The 19,545-nt window shown below is 46.0% G+C and overlaps 1 long non-coding RNA gene across 1 annotated transcript; it reads right to left on the bottom strand.

The window, feature by feature from the left end:
• Positions 1 to 870: 870 nt before the first annotated feature.
• On the bottom strand, positions 871 to 1,641 carry LOC138567896 (uncharacterized). Its single transcript, XR_011302711.1, has 3 exons — positions 1,593 to 1,641; positions 1,401 to 1,506; positions 871 to 975 (listed from the first exon to the last, which is right to left on the bottom strand). It is a non-coding gene; the product is annotated as an uncharacterized lncRNA (long non-coding RNA).
• Between the last annotated feature and the right edge of the window lie 17,904 nt (positions 1,642 to 19,545).

The following is a 19,545-nucleotide window of genomic DNA, read 5'->3' as shown; positions in this document are numbered from 1 at the left end:
AGCCTATAACAAGCGCTGCAGGGGCAATAGTTCATAGCTTTGAACAAGCATAATGCTCTCCTCTGGTCTTGGCATAGAATAAAGATTACTCCTGCCTTGGCACAGGGAGTCTCAATTCTATTAAAGGACACAGAGGCAAGCATTATCCCACCCACCCATGCAAGCAAATAGCATATAATGAAGATAAAGATGTATGCCATCGCTATTTTTACGTTGCGTCATATTTCCAGCCCTAACACATATTTTTCTCTGGCAGGGGATGACCACAAGATGACCTGAGAATAACAGAGAGGAGTGAGAGCATGCTGCAGTACGAGTTGCCAAGGTTGGCCATAAAGAGGACTTTGTGCACAAAGGGTCCGCATGGAAGGACATTTGGACTCAGTGCCAAGGGTTTGTGACAAGTTTCTTAGAGTTACCCCAGGATGTCAGTTCGAAGGCATCAAAAGAAGAAGGGACCTAGACAGGAAGTGCTTCATGCAACTGAGGAGGAACATAGAAACTACCAGAGACACTGGGGCTCATAGGAGATGGAGTCTGGAAACATTTTCCTGTTTTAAAAAAACAACAACATAAAATGTTCATGTTTAAAAAAAAAGAAAGTATAAAGATTTAAATCTGCTGAAGGGTAGAAATAAAGAAGAGTAAGCATAATGCTCGCCTCCATGTCTTTAATAGAATTAAGACTCCTTGCGCCAAGGCAGGGGTAATCTTTATTGTATTATCGTTCAAAGACCATGGCTGTGAAGCCAGCAGTGCGGGCTGCACACCTTTGTCCACTACTATGTGGCTTCTTTAAGTTTGTAGTAAGTGTATATCCAAGGTATGAAAAATCACATACTCAATTGATTTTATAAGATTTTGCCAAATATTTATTCATAATAATCTGAGATTTAGAATCTCTATTCATGCAGGTGCCATAAGGATGGCCAATGCATTTCGGAAGAAAACTTCCTTCATTAGGGCCTTATTATACTGGTTAAGGTGATCATAACATAAATTTAAAACCAAAGCAAAGTGATGTTCAGAAAGCCGTATTTGACCGCAGTCCATGAATTAATGTAATATAATTCCAGAGTTAACCATATACATTCCACGTGCATTTTACATTTTAAACATTAGCAGTTGTAGTAGTCATTGTTAACACATCCCATAGATAGGCATTCATTTCAAGAGTGCATTAGTCCCATGTAGTTGTGTGCATAGCAAACACGAGAATATCGCAAACGTTAAATGAAGAAAAGTGGTAAAAAAAGATAAATATACATACGTGTTGGAATATTTGATTAAAGTGATGGATTCACGGAATATGCAGAAAAATAAAGAAGAAGGAAAACGTGTTACAATGGCTATAGGGAAAAACCCACTTAGATGTGCAAGGGAATGGCAGAAAGACTGACCTCTAATTACTGTTTGGCAATTTCAGCACGTGTAAAAAGAAGCTGGGAATTCTCCATATATTGCAAAGTGCAATCGTAGGTTAAGGACACGATCTCTCAAGTGGATCTGTAGAGTGATAACAGATGCAGGAAGGTCATAAATTGGTCTAATTCGGTACAGTTTACAGAGTCTTAAAATAGCATGGAGCTTACCTGGTGTCTCGTAACAACTCGCTTCTACTTTCAGTGAAACCGCAGGAACGCGCGCTTCTCTGAAAGTAGCTTTGTTGATTTAGGGTTGTAACACCTGTAGGTGAGGGAGACTATAGGTAGAGCGTGGCAGCCATGCTTTAGTGCGCACACGGATCCTAAAGGTAACCGTGCTGCACGTTTAAAGTGCATCATTTTCAGTTGTACTTGAACTTAATGGCTAGTGTGGAACGTGTGTTTATGTCAACTTCAAAACAGACGTCTGGTTTTCAAAAATACGAAACACTGATTGACAGTAAAAAAACGAAAGTAGCATGTGCAGTTACCTAATTATGTAAAATGCTAATGTTAATGCGAAAAGATCTAGATCAAAAATGCTCGTGTGTGCGCCCTCAATGTAAATACTGCACCGCAGGGGATGTTAGTAGCAAGCAATCCGGTGTGTTTTCAATACGAGAATAATACCATAAAGTTGGTCTCAAGTTGCTGATCACAGAAAAGGGGGAGCATAATATAAAAGGTCAGTGTAATGGGCAAATGCATTAATATAATGGATACTTAAGTTCACCATGTATTTTCTCATATATATTCGTCTCGTCCTGATAGCTGAGATAAACAAAATAAAGCAATGTTATAGCCCCTACCGTGATTTCCATTCTCCAATAGATATATTTACCTGGGGAACCCCAACATTTCAGTTTAGTGTTGTAGGGATCTAGATAGGTTTAATTAACTATCAGATTCACCACGGAATCACACTAAAGTATACTTATCTTGTTAATCTCATATACACTTAAAGACATACATAAACTATTAGTGACTCGTGGCTTGTGTCATCAAACCTGATGTATGGATGAGAAGGAATATTCAAAAAAAATCTACACCACCAGAATTGGTGCTCATTAAGATGGTTATGTAAAAAGTCACGTAGTCAAGAATATGTTTAGACATAATTAGCATAATTCAATGGTGGCAATGTTCCTAATATCATGTAAAGTCACAAAAACAACTTAAATCAAATTCCTCATTGATTCCATCAGGAGATAATGAGTCTAGCTTGTCTATCCAGAAAGCTTCTTGCCTTGCCCTCCATTTCTTCATGTCTTTGTTGGATCCTTTGATTGATTGTACCTCAAGTACTGCAAACCTCAGTTGTGTTATAGAATGTCCATTCGCCTTTAAATGTCTTGCTATTGCTGAGGTCATGTTGTTGTTACGAATACATGATTTATGCTCATTGATCCTTACTCGTATCTTGCATGCTGTTTCTCCTACGTTGTAAATACCACAAGGGCATTTAATTGCATAAATTACGTTTTCTGACAGGCAATTGGCATGGTATCTGAGTTTAATTTTTGCTCCTGTTTTTGGGAGCGTGATTGTGTTCCCCTTCATAACGTTATTGCAATTGCTGCAGCTCATACAGGGGTAAATCTCAGGATGTTTATCTGGTTTTCTGTTGGTATTCTTGCCTCTTGTGTTAACTAGCATATTGCGTAAGTTGTTGCTTCTCTTGTAGGCAAAGACGGGCGGTTTTGGAAACAAATCTTTAATCCGTGTATCACTTGTCAGTATACTCCATCTAGCTTGAATTATTTCTTTGATTTTTTACTTTGTATAGCATATGTCGTGATAAATACCAATTCTGGATTCTGTCAATCTGTTCTTTTAGTGAGAAGTTGATCTTGTGTCTGTGTCTGCTTTTTCGTGTGCCACTTGTAAATCCGTTTGAGGGTAGCCTCTTTCTTTTAAACGTTCTTGAAGTAGCTCTAATTTTCTCTCACAGTCTTCTGGGTCACTAACTATTCGTTTAATCCTTAACATTTGTCCAAACGGTAGATTGCATAACATATTTGGTGGGTGAAAACTCATGCGGTGGAGAAGATTGTTCCGATCTGTTAGTTTTGTATATAGAGTTGTATTTATTCTGTTTCCATTTATCGCTGATTGCAGGGTCGGACTGGGACAAGAAATAGGCCCGGACAACAAAAAAAAAGTGGCCCACCCCTCGCCTCAAAAAAGTGGCCCACCCCTCGCCTCAAAAAAAGTGGCCCCTTTCGGGATACCAATGCCCCTATGCCCTCGACAAAGACACTGTGGGGTGCTTCCGAACTGCACACAGTCAGCAACAAAGGCTAGCTATCACCCGGGGTCAGACTGGGCCATGCAATTATTACAGGCACCAAAGATAAAGTGGCCCGCAGTTGCAAATGGCTTTTCATTCCTTTTGTGATACTGTTTGAATAGTACCCAGGCGGAGCTTTTTGATAAAGTGACATGCAAATTGTATATTTTAAAGAATATTTATTCAGCAAGCAACACTGGTCAAAACTACTAGTCACAGTGTGAATTAACTCATCAAACTGGCCCACATGGGCCAACAAGGGTCCCACTTTGGCCAATAAAACGGTCCCACACCAGCATTTTGTGTTTTTTGTTGGCCCTGGGCCTATAGTCCTACAGGCCAGTCCGAGGCTGGCTGATTGTACATCCAAATGGTGTATATTTGGGTTCCCAATTTCTAGGGTAAATTGTAAGCGTGTGTCTATGCCATTCAAGTATGCTAGAAAGGTCTCCAATTCTTTCTTATCTCCTGACCACATTCCAAAAATATCGTTGATATAACGAACCCAAGTTTTCAGATGTGGTTTCCATCTTGTGTTTTCCAGGATATTTTTACTCTCGAATTGGTACATGAAGCAGTTTGCATAGGCTGGCGCCATGGTTGCCCCAATGGCTGTTCCAGATATTTGTCTGTAATACTAATGATCGTATTCGAAACAAGAGTGCGTGGATATGAACCTTAGTAGCATCATTAGGAACTCTTTATTTGCTCAAATCTGTCCCGTTTGGAGTAAGATGGTCTGAACTGCCTCTTGACCCTGATCATGGGGAATGCTCGTGTAAAGACTTACGACATCGATGGTAAACAGCATGTCTTGTTCCTCTAGTTCAATCTGGTTTAGTATTTGCAAAAAATGAGTAGTGTCCTTAACAAATGTAGAAGTTGCTTGGACGATGGGTTGCAAAAAAATAATCTATGTATGTACCCAGGGGTTGTAGGATACTCTCTGTTGCCGCCACTATCGGTCATCCTGGGGGTTTCTCCATTCTTTTGTGTATTTTGGGAAGAATATATAAATGTGGCATCTTGGGGTATGATGTGATCAGATATGTTTTGGTTTTTTCTGCAATCCAATGATTTTCCAGTGCTTCATCCAAAAGTGATTCTAACTCATTTTTTATCTCCAGGGTGGGATTGTGTGTTAAGACAGCGTACGTCTTTGTGTCGGCCAATTGTCTTAAGCATTCATTATGATAGTCTTCAGTGTCTTGTATTACAATGGCGCCACCCTTGTCTGCTGGCCGAAATGTAATTGAATCGTCCATAAAAAAGCTTTTGATTAGTGAAAGTTCTCCTCTGTTTAAGTTATATTTGTTTGGATTTTTAAATTGAATCTGAGCTAAATCCTTCATCACCATATTTTCGAAAATGTCTGTGGCTGGTACATGCACAGGTGCACTAAAAGTACTTTTAGGTTTAAATTCCACATATTCGCCTGTTGTCTCAGGAACTGGTGTGTTGGCTGTTTCCGCAAAGTAAGTCTTGAGTTTAAGTTTGCGCATTAATTTGTATACCTCAGCTTTGGTCTGAAATGTATTTGTACTATGAGTCGGCACAAATTTCATGCCTTTCTCTAAAGTTCGAATTTCTTGAATGGAGAGAATTTCTTTAGACAAATTAACCACTAATTTCGACTCGTTTGCTGCCTGGTTTGCACTCCTTGGTATTTTTTTCTTCCCTCTCCTTGTCCTCTTCCTCTTTGCTCTAAAAAACCACCTGTAATTGGATTTGAAGGTTGGGATTGTCTTATATCTGTTACTGAGCCACTTGCTGTCTGGTTCTCTGTCCCCTGTTGTGATCTTGGTTCTGTAGTGTCAGACACTGAACTGCTGTTGTCGCTGGTTGGTCTGTTTGGTCTTGTGTTCGGTTGTGCGTATTCTTCTGCCCAGGTATACACTTCGTTATTCAGGTAGTCATACGTGTCTCTTCGAAATTTCCTGACTTTTCAGGCTTCAAGAACCTGCTCGTAGCTTTCATGCTTAGTATTAATATCTGCTAGAATTTCAGTGAAGGATTCTGCATTGGTTATATCTGTAATTTCCTTTGCTAATGTTTCAATTTCATTTTCAAGTTGCTCAATAGTCCCTGAAAGTTCTCTGATGGTTAGTAGTATTAAATCCAGGGAGCACTTATTAAGGATCTGTTCCCATTTATCGACAAACTCTTTACTTTCTTTACACAAAGTGGGACGCAGCGGTATCCTCAGCCCCCTCGGAATTATTTGAACCTTGCAGTATCTGCCAAGGGTGACAGCGTGTAATTTTCTGTTGATTAGCTTTCTGATTGAGTATTCAAGTTGTTTGATTTTGCTTGTTGGGTCATTAGTTGCTGTGGTGCTTGTTGTGTCTTTAATCAACCCCAGTATGGCATCTGCTTTGTCGGCTGTAAAGCCTAGTGTTTTTGCTCTCTTGTCTGTTAGATGCTTGATATCTTCGTAGGACATCTTAAATTGTGGTGTGCTACAACTCAAAAAAATTCCACGGATGAGGAATAGAAATTTGGAGTGTGAGGTGAGTGTGCACTACCTTTAGTGGTTAGATTTTCTTCTGTTTCTTTTTTATCGATTCTTAGCATTTAGGGTGCAAACCCGCTGAAAAAGTGCCTCAGTGAAATAGCACTGTAAAGGACTATCGTTCAAAGACCATGGCTGTGAAGCCAGCGGTGCTGGCTGCACACCTTTGTCCACTACTATGTGGCTTCTTTAAGTTTGTAGTAAGTGTATATCCAAGGTATGAAAAATCACATACTCAATTGATTTTAGAAGATTTTGCCAAATATTTATTCATAATAATCTGAGATTTAGAATCTCTATTCATGCAGGTGCCATAAGGATGGCCAATGCATTTCGGAAGAAAACTTCCTACATCAGGGCCTTATTATACTGGTTAAGGTGATCATAACATAAATTAAAAACCAACGCAAGGTGATGTTCAGAAAGCCATATTTGACTGCAGTCCATGAGTTAATGTTATATAATTCCAGAGTTAACCATATACATTCCATGTGCATTTTACATTTTAAACATTAGCAGTTGTAGTAGTCATTGTTAACACATCCCATAGATAGGCATTCATTTCAAGAGTGCATTAGTCCCATGTAGTTGTGTGCATAGCAAACACGAGAATATCACAAATATTACATGAAGAAAAGCGGTAGAAAAAGATAAATATACATAAGTGTTGGAATAATTGATTAAAGTGATGGATTCACGGAATATGCAGAAAAATAAAGAAGGAAAACATGTTACAATGGCTCTAGGGAAATTCCCACTTAGACTGACCTCTAATTACTGTTTGGCAATTTCAGCACGTGTAAAAAGAAGCTGGGAATTCTCCTAATAATCTTTATTGTATGCCAGTTTGGCCTACCTTGCAAGACCTATAGTTTTGTTCAAATTCAGTTGTAACCGTTTCATGTGATAGGGCCACAGGATTAGCTGACGGCTACTGGAAACATCGTTGGATGGACCCTAATGTTCTCAAAACTATTCAAATTGTATGTGGAAGAATGCCGTTAGTTGTTATAGGAGAATTATTCCATGGGTAAACACTGCACCAGACATTCTCTAAACTGTTAAAAAAAAACACAAATATTGCTCCAGAGCGCCTTATTTACCCGTTTTATTTGTCCATCTGACTGCGGTTGGTAAATAGATGCTTTGTTACATTGGATGTACACTGCTTTACATAAACCTGACCGAGCACTTAGAAATGAACTGTAAGCCCATATCTGAAATGATGCTATCGGGCAACCCATCTCCATAGGACAATTTTCTTGACTTTTGCCAAACTTAGCATCTGGGAGTTTCTGCAATCCAATAAACATACCTAATTTTTTCTGAGTGTCTAAAACTACCAGAATTATCATATTCCCTTCTGACCAAGGTAAATCCCAATTAAATCCATGTAGATTTGCTTTCATGGCTGAATTGGAACAGGCAATGGAGGTAATTCCCCCAGGAGGCTGAATGAGAGACATTAGATCTAACGCAAACAGCACATGATCGAACATAATTCAAAACCTGTTTCTTAGTGGTGGCCATCCAACTTAGTTGATGGCTTGTGTACACCCCTGTTGTCCTGCACTTGGGGCTTCATGATGCCAGCCTAAAACAATATTACCAAGGTTAATAAGTCTTTTAATTCTTCTCTCAGCCCTGCATAAAATGATGTGGATGCTGGCTCACCGGTCCAGTGGGCTGTTGCTTTTAACTGCTGAAATTTGGCAATGTAATGTACCAACTCTAGGGAACACCGTTTATGGGCCAACCTCTCTATTTGCGTATTTTGTGTTAGCAATCTTTTCTCAGACATTATTTTAAAACATTCCAAAAATCGATCAGAATTCTGTGGACATGGATCTTTATCCAAAATGAGCGTTGTAGCTCAGTTTAATGCATCTTTGGTCAAAAAAGAGACTATGAATTTATTTTGGGGAATCTACAGTTTTTATTTTCAACATAGCGATTAATAATATAACACAGCAACATTCAATCAAATTTACAACACTAGACTAATACATAAGTATACCAACGAAGTGATCAATAGCAAAAATGGGTTAACCAGCAACATCTAATTAAAGTAGTTAAAGAAGAGAAAAGAAGAACAGAAGGAAATAAAGGAAAAGAAGAAAGAGCAGCTGAAGTGCACAAATGATGAACCACAATTAATCAATTTCAAAATCAATCATAAGAACTATGACAGTATTACACATTAACTCTGGAACAGTGCATGTAATCATATTGCTATGGTAACGACAATTGCCAGAGAAATTGCTGTCCAAACGCAATCCCAGTTTCATCCGTATTCCTCGAGAAAGCTTCTCCATATGTCCCAGAACTTGTCAATGTCACCTGCATTTTTATGGCATTTCTGAACGCTTGTGTGCAGACCATTACCTACACCCAGATGCTTCCATTTGGCTTAATCCGGCGCTGAAATGTCAAGGTAAAGTCCTCTTTTGGCCAGAAGAGTTTTTGACGGACATAAAATACCTTAAAGATCTGATCGAGTGGGGCATTTGGATCACATACACACAGGTGAGTCGGACATTTAATATGACAGATTGTACAATTTATTTTGAATTTATTGAATATTTATAAGGCACACTATACCTCCCTGGCTGCTCTGCTAGTTCCTTCTTCCGCCACCTCTCTGGCACCTACCTTGGCCACTCTGGCTTCTATGCCACCTTCTGCAGCCGCCTCTGCCGACTCTCGGGCCCCTTTACCTCTTCCGCTGGGCATACCTCAAGCCTGTACCTCACCCCAGAAGTCTTTCAATTGTGGCAACCTGCTGCACATCGCTTCTCTCAAACACTCCTCTGACAAATGCCACCTGTTCGAAGAATTTGACCTGGATGTCCTCGCTCTACAGAGACATGGTTCTCGGCCAGCTTGGTCACGGGTGTTGACACTGGGCCTCATTAGGACCCTGGCGGATTTCGCGGTGCTAAATGCACCGCGAAGCACGGCGGAAAGCCGTCGATAGCGCCATGGGGGTTGGCGGATTTACCGCCCCATTCCGACCTTGGCGGAGCGGTAAATCCCCAATCCCCATTCTGCCCTTCCCCATTCCCATTCTTGCCCCATAGGGTATAATGGGAGTGGGGAAGGAGTTAATTACGCCACCGTAAAATACGGTGGCGTAATTAACAACGAGGTCCCGTAGCGCCATGGTTTTCTCCGCCTGGTAAAACCAGGCGGAGAAAACCTCCATGGCGCTAAGGGAACTCGTAGTACGGCGGACGGGTCCGCCGCGATTAGCGCTGGCGGAAACCCACTCCGCCAGGGTCCTAATGAGGCCCACTGTCCGTCCTTATGGCTACAAGATCCTCTCCAAACCCAGAACCAACCGTCCCAGAGGAGGAGTAGCTCTGATCTTTCCAGAGTGGGTCCCTGCTTCTGTCATTCCTACGCAGGCCTACTCCTCCTTTGAATGCCTGGTCTGCAGGCTCTCTATCTCTTCCTCTCAAAGTGGGCAGACCTCTCCTCTTCTCTCCTTGCATCTACCTCTCAACTTCTCCTCCTCGGAGACCTCAACAGCCACCTGGATGCTTCAAATCCCTCCTCTGGGCTCTTCCGCAATGTCTGTAACACTCTCTCCGTTTCCATTCTACCTCTGGTCCAACACACTCTGCCAGACACACCATGGATGTTCTCATCTCCTCAGACATCCCCCTCTCTAACCCTCTCACCACTCCTCTCTCTTGGACTGACCACTTTCTGGTCTCCTCTCACCTGAAACTCTCTGTCCCTCAGGCTAGACCCAGCCTAGCACTGCCACCTACCTTCTCGGTCATTCGGCCCATGAAGCGTGTGTCAGTGGATGCCTTTGCTGGTATTTTCTCTGCTCTTCCTACGCAGGCGGCTGACTCACATTCTGACACAGCCTTTTCTAACCTGTATCTTTCTATCTCCAACACTCTGGACGTCCTTGCCCTTGTCATGAGAATCCAACTGAAGTCTACCTCCAACTGCAGCTCTTGGTATGACTCCGACCTCGCCGCCCTGAAACGCAAGTGCAGGGTGGCTGAGACGAAGTGGAGGGCTTTCGGTGCATCCTCTGAAAAACTGGCCTGCCGCCTGCTCCAAAGGCAATACAGACTCTCTGTCCTGTCCAAGAAGAGAGCCCACATCCAAGCCTGCGTCTCTGCGGCCTCTAACAACACAGCAAAATTCTTTAAAATCTGCAAGGAGCTGGCCAATCCTTCTGCAGTCTCCACCTCTCCTATTACCTCCCAGCCCCAATGTAAGGCTCCGGCTTCTCACTTCACCACAAAACTAAGGACGTCCTGTCCTCTCTCTCCACTTCCTCTCCCTCTACTTACCTCTCCTCCTCCTTACAACTCTTTGTCTCCGACAACACCTGACAATGTCTCTAGACAAGTCAGATCTATGAAAGTGTCATCCAAACAGGTGCTCCCCTGCTCCTCCAGAACCATCAAGGACCACATTGACACCCTTGCGCCAGCCTTGGCCAATTTCTGTAATCACTCTTTCGCCACTGGATCTTTCCCCTCTCTCCTCAAGCACTCCCTTGTGCACCCCCTCCTTAAAAAGCCTTCTGCTGAACCTCCCTGTCAGGCAAAGTATCGCACGATCTCTACTGTTACAATACTCAGGTCCCCAGCGGAGTCCCCAGTGAGCCCCGCCCAACCACAGACTCGCACCAGCACAGCTACGTTCGGTTCGGGCTCCCCGGTCGCACTGACATGGCTGGGAATGCCCCGTTTATTTATAAAGCACGCGTTGGAGTGCAACGTCACTCCGCCGCGTGTGTGCGCCCTTAAAGGGGCAGCATCACACTTCTCCTTTTTCATAACAATGAAACACATGAACAAAGGATTACTAACCACCACACATAATGGCACACAGCACACACATGTCCCCGGAGACCCCTTTAATGACAGCCACCCTGGTTCCCTTGTAACTGTCGGCCCCGGGGGTTTCAATAACACACTACCAGTACAATTAGTCCATCACATAGTCAGTGAGACAGGGAGGTTTCACTCGCCATATCCTCAGGGGGTACCTCCTGCCAGTCTCCCGGATCAGAGTCCATTCACCCGACCCCTCCTGGGTCGGAGAGCCTGACAGAAGAACGGGGCCGCTGCCCTCATCCGGCACCTCCGTCATGTCCATGTTTGATGTCGTCTCTGTCCTGGGTTTGCCCAGTCTTTTAAAGAAACTCGCATTGCGGGTGACCAACGCAGTTCCATCCGACGCGGTGACCACCGACCCTTTCACCGCCACCATATCCATAGGCCCCGGTTCATACGTGAGTGGCAGCTTTCCTTGTGGGTGCCGGTTCCTCACCAACACCTTATCGCCGGGAGCCAGTCTCTGGGGCTTCAGACCCCTTTGAGTGTTTGCCAGTTCTGTCCGTTCTCTTTTCTCCCTTTCCACCTGCTCATTGTCAATGATGGCAAGCTTGCGCTCCTCCATTTCTGACAAAAGGCCCCTCGGGCACTGCTGAAACATTGCCTCTGCTGGTGGGGTGGTCCGGTATTCCCACAGAAACATATACAGCGCCCTCTGCAGACACTGACCTTGACCCTGGGCAATGCGGAACACCTTATTTAGAGTTCTCATCATGCGCTCCGCCTCGCCGTTTGCTCTGGGCCACAGCAGAGTGACCTTCCGGTGGTGTATCCCGTACCCTCTCATCAGGTCCGCAAAGCTCTCGCCATGAAAGGGTGTGCTGTTATCACAACACCTTGGGCAGTCCCTGGGTAGCAAAGACCTTCTCCAACGCCACCACCACCTTTTCAAATGCCACTGACTCAATCAATTCCAACTCTGGATACCGGGACCACTCATCCACGACAACCAGGAAATGTGTGCCCCTGGTCTAGGATCCAAACTCTGCATGGACCACCTCCCATGCTCTTATTCCTCGTGGCATGGTCTCTATGGCAGGCTCCTTCAGCGCCGGCAAAGCCGCCTGGCTCCATTCACGCGAGGCCACAAAATCCTCCAACTGCCTTTTCAGCTCCGGAAACCAGACCTTCTGGCGAAGGCGGGCATTTGTCTTAGCTGCGTGGTGGGCTAGCTCAATGACCTGCTGCACCTTTTCTTGTGGTATCACTATCCGTTCTCCTCTAAGTAGTAGGCCTGCCTCGGAGAACGCCAACTCCTCTCGCACCCTCCACAGTTGTTCGAAGGTGATCTTGGCCTCTTGAGTTCCTTGGGCCAGAGAGTCGATCACCGCCCTCCACGGACCTTGCTGCATGGCGGTCTTAAGAATGATGAAACATTCGGGGGCGCTGTTGCGCACGTTTGAAAATGGCTGCCTGATCAGAACGCTCCAGCCCGAGAATCATCCATTGACTAAATTGATCCTGTTTCGGAGCCCGCAACGTGGAGCTGAGCACACCGGAACGTGTGTCAAGGGTAGCAGCATCTGCACTGAAATTCCTGGAACGCGCGAGGCCTTGGTTACAGAGATACACGGCTCGGCAGTTCCAGCGGGGCGGAGCTGTGGCGCGCGCCGACCCCAGGAACCAGAAGAATACTGCTGGGAGCCGCTGAATCTCTAGCCAAAGGGCCATAATGAGCAAAGCCCGTGAAAAACGACCGGAGCCGCAGCGGAGCAACCCAACTTGAGCGGCCAGCACCCCTCTCCCTCTCATACCTACACCAGACCCAGCCACAGAGAAACGGTCTGACGTCGCAACCACCCGATGAGTGGCGACTCCCACACCACGCTGCTGGAAACCTGCGGCTAGAGGCGAGTCAGACCCTGCCCTCACGACACACAACTCAGGCAAGGCCAGTCCCTCGCGTGGACACCCCACGCAGCCCCCTAAGGCCCCGCTTGCCTGCTGGAGCTGTACGGCGAGCCGAGTGACGGCTGCGGGAGTGAGACAAGATAGCAGGGGGTGCAGAGATCCCTACGAACTTTACGCAGAGGGCTGGCCTGTGAGGCAGACACATTGACGGGACGAGGTGAGGCGGATATATCCCTGGCTAATGCCTCCAGCGACCCAGGTGTATGGGTCATTGAGCCTTGGCTGCGATTTGGCTGCGTTTGAAGCTACACGTTTGGGCCTCGAAGTACCGGGGCTGCCTGAACACCCGAAACCACAGGTCAGTGAACTGACGACTACAGGGACATGTGGAACATGAGGAAGCAAGACAAGATGGCCGAGGGAGTAGGAGCTAAGAAGAAAGGGCCAATGGATTCATATACTAGCTGCCAGGCGGGGGGCAGAGAGATGGAACCGCTGCCGACAACTAATCCTGTGACGAGTGTGGAGAACGGAGACAGGGTTGAATACCTGACCAATATAGTCCAAAGTGCCTTTTTATCCCTGAATGTGAAACTGGACGACATCGTAACGACCATAGGGACTCTGAAAACCAGAGTTGATAAACAAGACCTGAGACTAACTGAGGCAGAGAATAGACTTGGAACAACGGAAGACACAGTAGCACGACATGACCAAGACATTACCCAGCTCAGAGAGAACTTGAATAGGCTGCAGAACAAATGCGAGGATTTGGAATCACGCTCAAGAAGGAACAACGTACGCATAGTTGGGGTTCCGGAGTCATTCGGCAAAGACAAAATGGAAACATGAGTTGAGGCACTCCTCCAAACCCTTTTTGGAGCAAACCCCCTCTCCGATCACTTCTTAGTTGAAACTGCACACCGCACACTGGCCCCGGTGCCGAAACCTGGAGCGCCGCCCCGCACGATAATTGCAAGAATGCTCAATTATAGGGACAGAGACAGGATCCTTCGACTGGCACGGGAGCATGGGACACTACACTACGAGGAAATCCGTATACACATTTACCCGGATTTTGCCACCGGAGTCCAGGCGAGTCGTAGGTCATATGAGCCAGTTAAAAAACTCCTAAGAGCAAGACAAGTCCCATATGCACTAATATTCCCAGCCAAGTTACGAATCCAATACGGAGGAAAGGCACACTTCTTCGAGACGCCTGCTGCAGCCCAGGCCTATGTGGAGGCCACCATTCTGCGGCCTCCTAAAGGTTGCGGACCATACCATAACGGGAGACACCCACCTGCAGATGCAGACTGAAACCTAGCTACGAAACCCAACACATGCAAGTATCCCTCTGGTTTTGGAACTGCTTGGCCCCCATGAGGGCTCCAAGTAATGAGAAGCGGGCCGTGAGCCGGTCGGGTAGCCTCGTGATGCAATGTAGTACCCTCAGGAATGTTCCTAACAGTTGTCAGGGTCCATCATCAAGTTGGGGCAGATGATGTGGGTGGAGGGAGGGGTGGGGAGGGCGGAGATGTTTTGTACAATTGCAACCACCCAGACAAGTTTAAGTCTCGGGGAATAGCAAGTATGTTTGGAAGTTGTGTGTTAACTGAAACATGGTCTCGCAGGCACTGACGCCACTCAGATGTTAATAATTTGCATAATCAGGGTCGCTACAGTAAGCTACAATATGTTCGCATGGAAAATGGGGGATGGGTTAAAGATAAGACTAATGTCATGGAATGTTCGAGGCCTAAACAATCCAATGAAAGCCAGGAAGGTAGGCAACTATGTCACCAGGCATGGGCCACACATACTGATGGTGCAAGAAACGCACGCACAGAAATTGGTTAATGAGAACTTACTGGCTAAATGGGGTAAATTGCGATACTATACCAATTACTCCTCACAGTCCAGAGGTGTGTGCACCCTCATACACGACTTGCTGGGCTTTCTTGCAAGGGGCCACTTAGCGGACCCAATGCGAAGATATGTGCTGATCTGGGGGGAAATCGCGGGGAAACAAATAACCTTGGTGAATACCTATGGCCCCAACTTAGACGACCCTGATTTTACCTACAAATGCTTGAGATCCTTGCTAATCATGATGCAACCACTGTTATATGGGGGGGAGACTTCAATGTTGCGATAGACCAGGCCCTGGATAGGTCTTCCAAAGGGAACAGGCCGCCTCCCAGAGTAGCATTGACCTTGAAACAGATCCTCTCGCAATTGTCCCTGATTGATGCCTGGAGGGTACTCCATCCAACCAGCAAACAGTAAACATTCTACTCCTCTGTGCATGACAGTGAGTCATGTATATATTATTGGTTTGTGTCCTCAGACATGGCACCGGCGCTGCAAAATTGTGATATCTTGCCCCGTACGCTATCGGACCACTCCCCGGTTATATTGGAGATTATACTGAAAGAGGCCCCTAGACCGACGCGAAGATGGAGGATGCCTAGAGGTATACTTAGGGACCCAAATGTTGTCGAAACCCTACATGAGGAAATCGCTAACTTCTTTACAGACAATGTTGGGTCGGTAGCCCAAATATCAACAGTATGGGAAGCCTTTAAAGTCTGGGCGAGAGGGGCCTTGATATCCAAAACCGCTGGTCTATTGAAAGGCATACGCACGGAACTGGAGGGGGTGGAGAGGGAATTGAGCGAACTGGAAGAAATTTATAGCCACACACATAGTGGAGACACACTGGCCAAAATACATAAACTCCTTAGAGATTTTGACAAGTTAGCAATGTGGGAAATACAATACATAGCAGCCCCGACCCGGGCGCGCAGATAAGGTGAGGGTAATAAAGCAGGGAAAATGTTGGCCAACTTGGTCAAACAAGAGAAACAAGCAATCCCGATTGTCGTGATCCAAACGGCGCAGAATGAAATAATCACGAGTGAACAAGGAATTAATGACGAATTCATTAAATATTACAAAAATCTCTATACGAACAGAGATAGGAAATCCCCTTCTGAGATTAGGCACTACCTCGCGGCGCTAGACCTCCCCAAGCTCCCAGAGGATAGCAAATTGATACTAGAGCAGCCCGTTACAGCAGAAGAGCTTACCGAGGCAATCAAGGAGCTCACATCTGGCAAAGCGCCGGGCTCATTTGGACTGAGCGCTGAATTTTATAAAGAGTTTCGGGAGGAGCTGGTCCCAGTAATGTTGGAACTATGGGAGGAGGCCCTGGGTAAGCTAATACTGCCCCCCACAATGCGAGAGGCTATAATTACGGTATTGCGTAAACCGAGACGCCCGCCACAAGATATAGCATCGTATAGACCCTTATCCCTGATAAATGTGGACGCTAAAATCTTTGCGAAGGTGCTGCATGCTACCCTTTACACCCACGCTGATACATCCAGACCAAAGTGGGTTTATTCCCCGAAGGTCCACTGCCTTAAACCGGCGTAGGTTATTCAGCATAATGGCACAAATTAACCCAAACAAGCAAGCTGTGGCGGTGTCTCTTGACGCCGAGAAAGCGTTTGACTCAGTCTCCTGGGAATACCTCTTCTTGCTGCTTGAGGCGTTCGGAGTGGGCCCCCACTTCATCAAGTATGTCAAACTGCTATACACTGCCCCTGGGGCGAAAGTATGCACAAATAGAACCATATCTGAGATGTTCGAACTGGGCAGAGGAACCAGAAAGGGGTGTCCCTTCTCCCCCATTCTTTTCGCTTTAACAATAGAACCCATGGCAGCTGCAGTTCGGTTGAGACACAACAACAGGGGCATAACACTGAAAGGAGCCACCCAAATAATATCATTGTACGCGGACGACACGCTGCTTTATGTCCGTGAACCGGAAAAAAACATTGACCCCATCATGGCAGACATTAACGAATTTGCACAGTATTCCGGCTACACGATAAACAACTCCAAGTCAGAAATATTTCCGCTCACCCCTTCCACGGAAAGCCCCGCTCTGACATGCGGCCTCAAGTGGGCGGACCGAAACATTAGATACTTGGGGGTGTTGGTTTCAGGTAATAAGCAAACCCTTTATACGGACAATCATGATCTGGCAATGCAAACAATCAATACCAAACTACAGGTCTGGAGACACCTTCCAATTTCATTGCACGGCAGAATCGCAATCCTTAAAATGATAGTGCTCCCGAAACTGCTATACCTATTTGTAAATATCCCCATATGGCCTGGAAAGGAATTCTTCTCCAGGCTTAGGTCCATGGCGGTGTCGTTTCTCTGGAACGGGGGGGTGGCCAGGATCAGCTGGGAAAAGATGACAGAACCATATGAAACAGGGGGGATAGCGGCGCCAGATTTTGAGCTCTACTGCATAGTGGCACAGGCTCAGTTCGCAAGGCACTGGTATGATGATGTAGATAATTTACCACACACCTGGATAGAGGAGTACACCACTGCACCCACAGATGTCAAATCAGTCATTTATGATACAAGACACAGAGATGCATGTGAATTTGACCCTGTGAGCTGCACCGTCAGGGCCTGGGGGCGATATTTAAAAGACTGAATATAGAAGTGCCATATAACCCCGAGACTCCCCTTTGGAACTATCCAAACATCCCCCCTACATTTGACACCGGTATGCAGGAGGCCTGGCACCGGGACAGAGAGATGAAAGTGGGAGATAAGTATATAGAGGGGAAGTTCGCAACCCTTGATGTATTCACAAGAGGCATGGGAGGAGGCCCGCTCCGCATATTACAGTACTATAGAATGAGATCTGAATTATCAAGCATGCTGGCCGTCATTCCCTGATGAACCCACCTCCCACCCTTGCACACAACTGGTTACAACACAGGATGGGCTGGGTATCTCCAAATTGTATAAGGTAATACAGATCCACACTCCCACGGCCAACCGGGTGAAAGAGAAATGGGAAACAGATATGGAAATGCAAATACCTGATGACAAATGGGGCAGATATTGTGCTCTCACGAAAAAGGTATCCCTCAATGCGGGACTACACCAGATACAATTCAAGATTCTCAACAGGTTACACTAAACGCCTGCTAAGGTTGCTAAATTCACACCAGACGATTCAGGCAATTGTCCCAAATGTGGGATTCCGCAAGTGGGATCCCATCACATGTATTGGAAGTGCCCGGAAGTGGCGCGGTTCTGGGAGAAGGTGGCCGCCATGTTGACTGATGTCACACAGATTCCTCCGCATTTGTCTCCCCAAAAATATCTGTTCGGGGACATCGGTAAATGCTCGGAGAAAGTCAGAAGACTGCTTAATGTATCATGTATTATTGCTAAGAAATGTATATTGCAAGTATGGAAAAGCTCGAAGCACCCTACCATGGACACTTTCTTGCGAGAACTAACATACATCAATGAGTGTGAGGAACAATATGTGCTCACCCAACCCAGCACAAGCTGACCGAAGGACATCTGGGGCCCCTTTAGGACATATCTATGTGACATGCTTACGGACAGCGAAACAGATATGTGAACGATGAACTGCTTACCATGTGATGATGCTATTGCTGTAAATTGACCATGGAATGCATTAACTGAGTGGTGTTGTAACTGATGGGACCTTATTAAAAAGATGTTTTAAAAAAAAAAGAATGATGAAACATTCGTCTGCCACTGAGGCCTGCTCTAATTCACCCACCGGCATAGAATTGGGCGTCGCCGCCTCCACCACCAGTCGGACAAGTTTGTCTGCTTCCTCCGCACATCTGGACTGCAGGTTCTTTCCTTCACCCCTGGGATGTCTGGAGAGGTAATCAGCCGTATTATTGCTGCCCGGCTGGTACACCAGTGGCATGCCATACTCAAGTGGTTCCAACATCCAGCGCTCAATCCTCGCTGGTGGCTTGGAGGATGAACCTGCCAGGATGGGTAACAGGGGCTTGTGGACTGTGACCACCGTCACCGGCCTCCCCAGCACGTACAGTCTAAAATGCCGGCAGCCCATAAGACCGCCAGCGCCTCACGCTCAATCTGTGAGTACCTTTCTTCAATGTTTGATAAGGCTTTGCTGGCGTATGCTACAGGGCAGACCTCAAAATTAGCATCAACCTTGGTAAGCACTGCCCCGAGACCAAAAGGGCTTGTGTCGACCGCAATCTCTGACTGAAGGGCCGGATCAAAAAAAGCCATTGTGTCCTCAGCGGTGAGAGCCCCTTTTATGTCATCAAACGCTGCTTGCTCCAACGGCCCCCAGTGCCAGGAGACTTCTTTCTTCGTGAGAGCCCGCAGCAGGTCAGACCGGGAAACCAGGTTCTTGATGAACCGGCCACAATACGTGACCATTCCCAGAAAGCTCTACACTTCAGAGACATTTTCTGCCGGCCGGGCTCCCAAATGTCCTTCGCCTTCCTCGGGTCGGGTGATACTCCACCTTCCTTAAAGACGAATCCGAAGAACTCAATTGCGGTCTTAAGGAATTTGCACCTGTTGCGGTGCAGAGTGAGACCCAGAGATTGGAGGTGCTCAAACGTCTTTGCCAGCCTGTTCACATGCTCAGCCTCAGTCTTGGCAAACACCAAAATATTGTCATTAATGTTGAGTATGCCCTCCAGATCAGCGAAGGCCCCCCGGATAATATTCTGGAATACCTACGCAGAGGAC

This window comes from Ambystoma mexicanum, chromosome 1p (assembly GCF_040938575.1).
Source record: "Ambystoma mexicanum isolate Mex_15411 chromosome 1p, UKY_AmexF1_1, whole genome shotgun sequence".
NCBI classification, from domain to species: domain Eukaryota; kingdom Metazoa; phylum Chordata; class Amphibia; order Caudata; family Ambystomatidae; genus Ambystoma; species Ambystoma mexicanum.
This window is presented reverse-complemented; position numbering and strand designations above follow the sequence as displayed.